At 45.3% G+C, this 8591-nt stretch overlaps 1 protein-coding gene across 6 annotated transcripts in view; it reads left to right on the forward strand.

Annotated features, from left to right (window-relative positions):
* The window catches only part of PPP3CB (protein phosphatase 3 catalytic subunit beta), a 118514-nt gene that overhangs the window by 23594 nt on the left and 86329 nt on the right, over positions 1 to 8591 (forward strand). For 2 of the 6 annotated variants that reach the window (XM_019502438.1, XM_019502440.1), the window contains exon 1: positions 5138 to 5164. The exons of 2 other annotated variants lie outside the window; for them this stretch is intronic. The gene's annotated coding sequence lies outside the window, so the exon portion shown is untranslated. Of the gene's footprint in view, positions 1 to 5132; positions 5165 to 8591 lie in introns of those variants that run through there. 2 more of the 6 variants (XM_019502437.1, XM_019502436.1) reach the window with 2 other exon arrangements.

The following is an 8591-nucleotide window of genomic DNA, read 5'->3' on the forward strand; positions in this document are numbered from 1 at the left end:
AAAAAAAAAAAAAAAAAAAAAGATCCTATCTAAGTTGTAAGGTTTTTGGAGCAGTGAATGACCTCTGTGTGTTTACAATGCCTTGTCTAGTGGAGTCCTGTTACTTAATTGAAGCCCTAAACAATATTGCATTATAAATAAATAACATCTCTCTTATCTGGAAGTGCAGGCATATTTGAGGAAACAGCATTTATCAAGGGAGGAAAAAGGTATGGGAGCTGTTAGTGGCTTGTTGCTTTTTGCAGTACTACTATCTTTAATTTTGAATCGATGTACTTCATTAAAAAAAAAACACCCCAAAACAGGCTTTTTAACATAGAGATTAAAACTTTTAATTCTGTTGATTACTTTTTGACTATAAGCATAATTTGTTTGCTTCAAAAATGTTGCGCACTACTTGTGATTCGTGATACAGCTACTGATTGTCAATAAGTCAGTTCACTTTAATAATAGGTTATTATCTTTGTTATTTATACTGCAGAGAGTGCTGTTCATGATGTTAATCTCCAAATGCCTATCTATCGCTTAACTTGGCTGAGTGTAGAAGAAAGTCTTTTAGTGGTCAAAACCAGTATTTTTTTTTCTTGGGGTTTAATTACTATTCAATTAATATCCTTAGAGCCCAGGTTCTATACCAAGATTTTGAAACATCCATTAGACTTCTGAATAGTTTAAGAAAGTATCTTGCTGCAATTCTATTACCGTAGGCTATTACATTCTGTTATTATTTCATTTGTGTTTAGATTGAACCCATTATTTTGCAGCAACTGCATACATTCTTAAAAATTATCATTTTTAACCTATTGAGTAACTTTGTTGTTTTGTTTTGTTTTTTTTTCAATTATACGAATGCAAACCAGATTGAGGCAAAATTGATAGTGTATAGTCACAATACAATGAACCAAGATTCTTTTTTATATTAAGTGGTTTTTTTAATCTAGTCTTAGTAATTCAATTTAGATATAACCATATGTTGTTCTGTATTCTCTAAAGTATGAACTTTTTAAAGCAGAGTAATATGTACCCTGAGAAATAGGTAAACATGTACATTGTGTGTAGGGTTAAATTGTTTTTTATCTTTCCAAATGTGTGACAAGGAATATAATAATTAAGAGCTAGGTTTAATAGTCTTAAGTTTACCTTATACATGCTTCACTAATATTTAACTCCTTTTGCTACAAACTAATAATTTCAGGGTATTAAATGTGCAAGTACCTACTTTTTTGTAATTTTTCTTGTTGGTGTATAATCTCTTCAGAAACTTTGTACAGCAAAAGCTCTGTCATCTGGCACCCATCGGGGTGGGGGGTGCCGGATAACCAAATATGCCAGTTACCTGAGAGGTGTCTTTGCCTGGTTGGGTAAAGACACCCCTCCCACCACGTCCGGTGTGTCCACATCTCAGATTAACCGTGCTGCCCCTCCCCTGGTGTCAGTGTGCCGGGGAAAGGGAGGGGGGGCTCCACACAGGCTGCTTTACGCAGATTGCTTTCTCCCGGGCTGCAGTCTGAAGTGGGATTTGGCGAAACCAGAAGTCCCACTTCGGTTTTGCTCTTGCTGTGTCGCCCAGCATCAACCAGCATGCCAGTTAATAGAGCATGCTCGTTAATGAAGTGCCAGATAACACATCTTTTACTGTATATCAATCCAGAAGCTTTGGTACAGTTTCTCCCTGGCAGCAGATGGAGACATCTATCTTTATAACATGACTTGGTCACAGTTTTTAAGTTCACTTACTATCTAAACTGGATAAAGCTAATGAGAGAGTCTAGCTGGAAATAGATTATATGGAAGCAAGACAGGTTAATAAGTAAGGAAAATCCATGATCATCAGCCTGGAACCCACAAACTACTCTTTTTTCTTGCATGCTGCACACCTTGTTTTTGAAAGGCAGAATGTAGGGAATTTTTTTTTTGTTCCAGATTAATGGCAGACTGTGAGACATTAATATAAATCCTCCTGGGAACATAGTGTCCAGGAAGTATGGCACCAGGAAGTTCCTGGTGTCAGCTGCCTTGCTCAGATCATCTCCTGGGATGTCACACTTCCTGGACACACTGTTTTCAAGAGGACTTAGTCGCACAAGATTAAGTGCTGAATGCTTGCAAGGACAGCAAATCTGTTGGTTCTTTATTATAAGTAGCACTTTATATAGGTTCCTGTAAATAAAGTGTGTCTATATCACAGACTTCTTCAAGATACTGCCAGCAGCTCATTTGCTGTTTCAGGTACAAGCTGCAGTGCTCAGTCAATAGTTATGTCTGTGAAAGGGTTAACGTAGGACTCTTAGGTCTTGGCAGCTGAATGAGATATACAGGGGTCCAGGCTTGCTTTTTTCCAGTGAAGAAAACAGCTTCCCCAATTTGGGGCCGGAGGCACTGATTTTTTTCAGAAGGAAGGTACATGTTGTAAGTGAGAAAATACAGTAATTCTTGTATGACACAAGTATTTAAAAGCTGCCATTAACAGGCTTTCCCTAAATACTGTATCACTCAATGATTATGCATTGATTCTGTAGTGATTGGCAAAGGTAAATAATGAACACCATCTGTCACTTTAAAGAAAAGAGAAATCCACAAAATATGGATGTATTCCTTAATTGCATCATTGTTTTGAATACCATAAAACTGAGTTGTACATACTGAGTAGCAGCCACGAATCCTAGTTAACAGTGGCTGTGAGACCAGGATCACTTAATTTCATCCGCTAGTTAGATTACCAGTTTCATCAGTACCAAATACCAATGAGGAATGCAACATGAAGACTGATCCATTACTGTCCATTGTTGATGGGTACAGCAGTGTCTTTCGAGAACCTTGGAAAAAAACTTGTTTGCGTGTTCATTCTTGGTTAATCTAGTTCTTCCGTTGGGTTGTCAGAGAGGGCAGGCGTTTCAGGTATCTAGTATCTCTCTAATGTCATTTTCCTTGTAAAGCTTGGGAATGGAGCAAACCCCTGGCTGATGTCGTTGCTGTCTGCACGTTAGAATATTGGACGGTCTTCAGTGTCCATCACCAGAAATGGAGCTTGTTCTGAAAGCTGAGCTGGCTAGGTTTTGAGTCTTGAATACCTATGAACTAGTTCTGGTACTGACCATTTACATTAAATGCTTTTCAACAGAATTTTAACACAAGATCCTTATTTCTGGACTAGATGACTGCTTACAACAATGAGCCAACCCTTTTCACAGATGTGCCACAAATTCAGCCCAGTACCTTCCCCAAGTGCCAGCCCAGTCCCCTTCCCCTGCCTGATCTGCTGCTCTGCTTTCTGCGCTATCTGCTGGTGTTCTGCCTGCCCTCTCCTTGATTTGCCAGGTGTCCCACAGGCAGGCAGTGCCACTTGTGGCGTATGTTAACCACGTCTGGTTTACAGCATGGTTTGGCACAGTGAATACTGGATTTAAAAAACAGTCCTGGGTTCTTCCAGGATGAGTGATAAATGTTACTAAACTTCTTCCTTGTAACAGATGGTTTAGGATGCGTGGGATGGGGTGGGAGGTGGGAGTGCATAGAGACACGTCAGAAACTATCCACAGGACCCTTTGGTGTAACAGAGTGTACTTTCAGGGGTCATTGTGATGCCTCTTGCTGGCTGTGCAGCCTAGTCTACAGAGAGGGCTGCCCCCTAGGCAAACCCTGGCTGGGGGCTGGGGCCAGGGAGGAGGGTTAAACACTCCTTCCCCCACTCAAATTTACTGCTGGCTGCAACTGTAGACTACAAATCCCAGAGGCACCTGGAAGCAAGAAAAGGAAATGATCAGCAACCCTGCAGAGTCTTGGTGCTTTAGTTCTGGACTACAAATCCCAGAGACAGCAAGGGCAGCAGGAAGAGGAAGTAAACACAGCTGGGTGCTGCCAATCCTTCACTTTTTACTGTCCAGCTATTGTCTTCTACAGCCAGCTAACAGCAAACTGAATTTTGCAGAACAAAGGTGGTGGGGTTGGGAGGTGTGCTCTGTTCCAAACCCATCTGGCCTATCTGGTGGGGGTTCCCTTCCCTTACCTGCAGTTGGTTTCTGCCCCTATGGCTGGATTGTCAGTGCTCCCCCGCCTCTGCAGGCAACCAACCCCCTCCCTCTGCTACAAAATTTCTGGCCTTAAAGAGATCCAGCTGCTTTTTCCTCACCTGGCCGGCCCTCTCTTCAGAACAGGCTAGGGTTGCCTGTTGCGGGCACATTTGTGGTATTTAGATGGAACATGAATGACCTCTTGTCTCCTTCCCCATAATAGTTCACCGACACAGACAGCATCTGCTTTAAACAGCTCAGTCATTCTGGATTAACATTGTAGATGCCCACTGAAATGTTATTGTGGCCAAGATTTTGGAATGCTGCAGTGTCTTCACTGGAGTTCAAAGCAGTGACGAGTAAATTTTATCTGTACAGTGCTTCTGCTGCCCACAGTACATGTAACTAAATGGGATATGCTTGAAACATAAGTCATATCCAGTATACCTCAGTATGACACTGGGTCAAAGTCTGACCTTTTTAACACTCAGAAAATAGCTGCCAAAGCTAAAACACCCATCTTCTCAATAAATTAGTTGACTCAACATGGGCCACATACTCATACACGCCAAATGTTCTCATTCACCATCTGCTACTCAATTGCACGATGTTATGCACCGGCCCAGTGTTACTCGTCTCACAATTCTGATACGCAGCTCCAATTCAATCAAACATATCATGTCAGGAACAGGGCATCCTACTTTCTGTCTATGGTTGCTGGCATTGAGCAACGTAGCACCACTCCAGAACCGAAGTGAAGATGAAACTCCAGATTTTGAAGATCTATGACACTCCTGGTTTTTGTCTCTGTATGGGTCTCTATGGTGTTCCTGCTGTTCACTTGCCATGGAAATAGCTTCTGTAGTTCCGTCTGCTGTGCACTGTGCCAGGACAACATAGAATCATACTGTTGATAGGGATAATCTTTATTGATAAAAACATTTCTTATTACCTGTCCTACCAGCTGCTGTTCTGGGCTGCCTGAGGTCAGCATGTAGTCAGTCTTCACAGATGGAGCCAGTGTGACACAATGCATGGGATGGGAGCTGCAAGCAAACATGATGATGTAAATTGCTGACAGTTGTTCTCTATCATGACAGTTTCAGAGTTATCACCAGTGAAACAGCTGTTATTTGGAAAGGTATATTTGCAAGGTTGTCAACCTTGGTTGAAATATATCAGTAGACAAGACAGTTTGAGCATGAGTTAACATTCCTGATTGGAGAATACTGATTGGGTTGGGTATAATTTGTTGACTGTTTGAGTGGTACTGAAATGGGAACACATAGAGCAGGGGTGGGCAAAACTTGGCCCAGGGGCCAGATCCACCAGGTGACTAGATCCAGCCCACAGCTGCCCCCACAGCACCCTACAAGGGCCTAAGCCCTACACACTTGAGCAGCTCATGCTAGGCTTGTGCCGGAGTGGCCCATGCCAGGCTCCTGCTGGTGCCTATGGCCCAAGCCTGGCCAGCATGCACAACTTCCAGCAGGACTGTTCATGGTGTAGCTGCAGCCAGCTGGGTGTTGCTCTGCTCCCCCCACCTTCAGTGACATCTTCTGTTCCTGATCTTGCCCCTGTTGTGCCACATTGCTCTGGGCAAGTGGGTGGGCAACTTCTTCAGCCAGGTGGATCCTTTCCCAGCACTCAGGGCTCTGGCTTCTGTTCCTGGCTGCCTTCCACTGGCCACGAGCTGAAGCCAGAGCCCTGCTCGTTGGGGCAGGAGCTGCCTGGCTGAAGCTGTACACCTGCTGGGAGTGGTGCAGCAGGAGCCACTAGTGGAGGCTGGGGGTGCAGAGTAACACCTGGCTGGCTGCAGTTCAAGGGAGCAACCGTGCTGGAAGCTGCTACTGCCTCTGCTGCACTATGCTGTGCTGCTCCAGGGAGGTGGGCAGGCAGCTTCAGCTGAGCAGCTCTTGACTTAGCACATGGGGCTCCAGCTTCAGCTCCTGGCTACCTTCCCAGGAGCTGGAGCCCCACACTGGGGCAGGATCTGCCCAGCTGAAGCTGCCCACCTGCTGTGGCACGTTGAGGCAGGGGCAAGATCAGGAGCTGTGGGGTGGGGGAGAATGGGTGGATACTGACAGAGCAGCAGGTGGTTGGCTGCAGTCAAACCAGGAACTGCCCTACTGGAAGCTGCTTGGTGTGGCAGAAACAGGAGCAGGAGCTGCCATTGGAAGTTGGGGAAGCAGAAGAGTGACCGAGCTTCGGGTGCCAGTAGGAGTGTGGCAAGGGCTGACCCAGTGTGAGCAGGCAGGGCTTGGCCCCATGTGAAGCACCACAAGGGCAGTGCAGACTGCACCTTTTGGTCAAGGTCTGCTGCGTGTGTCCACTCCCTTGCTCCCTTTCCTCACCCATGGCAGGCTTCTGGGATCTAGCCCCCAGGATCTAGCACTCGGGCAACCCCACCTGCCCATTCCCCAAACACATGAACATGATCCCCCACATCCATCTCCATGCTGCCCTGCTCTCTCCCCCAGAGGGCAGGGACATCTAGGGAATGGCTCCAGATCCCTGGCCCCTGGCTAGAGCTGTCACTACCCCACAACCTGGCTGTGTGATCCCAGCCTTGCCCTTCCCTCCCTCTCCTGAGTGCTGTTTCCCTGCTCGCCTGCAGCCCCATAGGGAGTTTTGGTGAGTTGTGGGCGGAATGGGACACGGCAGCCTCTTGCAGGTTGGAATGCTGCCAGCCTGCAAGGGGAAACTCATGGTTTCCCACATTTTAAGTCCTGAATTTTCTGTGACCTGGTGGTGGCGGGACATGGGGTTGGAGTGGCTTTTCAGCCTGGCTTATCTCTTCCACTCCAGGGGCTGGCAGGAGAAGCATTGGGGTTAGTTACAGGAATGTGGAACTCCTCAGGAACAGTTTCTGGTCTGGGACATAACGGGCTGTTAGATCTGAGAACAGCAAAGTACTGTGTTTCAATTCAAACCTTATAAACTTCAGAAAGAAAGCCTGCATATTTCATCTTGCTCTCAGTAGCACTCAACTTCTACCACAGTCTCATCATTGCCAGGAAGAGGCTAAATCAGAGTGCTGAGACAACTGATAGGGCCAAGACTTCTAAAATTCTGCAGTTCCTGTGGATGGGATGTTCCACCATTATGATCCTCTGTGGGGATCCTTTGTGTTGAATCTGATTTGTCCAGAGACTGTGGGTTAGGGTCCCTTCCACAAGGCCACAAATCCTCTTACTAAGAGGAGAATACAGTAGCAAGTTTGACACCTGTCTTAGAGAGATTTTTCAGTAACTTTAACCTGAAGGGACAGTATTTGGTCTTAAGTAATTATCCCTTAAAATCACTGTATTAATTCTCTGCAGCTCTCTTTAAATAACACTTTTTCATGATGCCTAGTCAGTTAAAAAATTATACTTTTTTTCTCCAGATTTTTTGCCTAATAATATTATAATTGAGAGAGAATAGATTTTTTTTGCTTCACTCCCAATTGTTTATTTTGTGCTTTTTAGATGTGCTTTGTAGATGACCAGTTTCACTATTTTTGAATTAATGTAACTTCCTCTAGTCTTGCATTAGAGTAATGATAATATGTTCATGCGTAGTATTATGGGAATGCAGGTGCGTCCTCTTCTCCATGTCCCACAAAGTGTTTTCCAGTAGAGCAGCAACAGAATTGCTGCAGCGCGAGCGTTTTCTGCTCGTATCTGTAGGATGTCCGAGTAGCACAAGAAGCCATGCAGGGAGAGGTGGGAAGAATAGTGAAGAGCTGGATTGAAACTTAGCAGGAGGCTGGATCAAGAAAGAAAAAGAAGCTAGAAAGCAGTGATAGCTGTTTCCCAGAGGTGTGTGCATAGCAGAGGTTTCCAACTGAATTTTACTTTGCTGAGTACATTCCTCTGCTATATATGTCTGCATCTTTCCCAAACAGCAGAGCAGAAAAAAATCATTGAAAGTAAACAGAGAAACCAGTTTCTAAAGTGGAGAAAAATTGTAAGTGGGCTTGAAGATATTTGAACATTATTAAATCGTAAGGGATATGTAGTTATCAGCTTGCCTTCTTGTGCTGAAGTAAGGAAGAAGGTTGGGCAGGAGGGCACCTTAGAGACTACCTGGTTCAGAGAAGCATAAACTTTTCTAAGCAACATTCTACTTTGTCAGATGTAAGACTTTGAAGAACAGGGATCCAGGTTATCTGTTTCTCTTGGACAAATGTAGATTCCCCCCCTGGGAGAAAAATGTGGATTTTCCCCTTTTGAAGGAGGAAACTGTGGGTTTCCCTTTGCACGCTGGCAGAGTTCCAGCCTGGAACAAGCTGCTTGAGGCTGGAGACAGTGCAGGGAGGTCTGTCCGAGGCAGGGGGTGTCATGTGCACATGTGTGTTCACGTGTGTGGCCAGCAATACAGCCAAGGAGGCAGGGGGGTTGGAGGGCCAGCTCTTGTTGGGGAGTGGGGGGATGCATGCCCATTGGTGATGCGTGGGGGGAAGGGGGGCATGGGGGAGCATGTGTCCCCTCCTTCCCCCACCAGATTTTTTCACCTACAGTGGGGCACAGTACTGCAGCCTAGCTGGACTGACACCAGGCAGGAGCTGCTTCCATGTCACAGCAGGCAAGACCAGGA

The sequence above is a fragment of the Gavialis gangeticus genome, unplaced genomic scaffold (assembly GCF_001723915.1).
Source record: "Gavialis gangeticus isolate Ggan-Ray unplaced genomic scaffold, GavGan_comp1, whole genome shotgun sequence".
Classification (NCBI taxonomy): domain Eukaryota; kingdom Metazoa; phylum Chordata; order Crocodylia; family Gavialidae; genus Gavialis; species Gavialis gangeticus.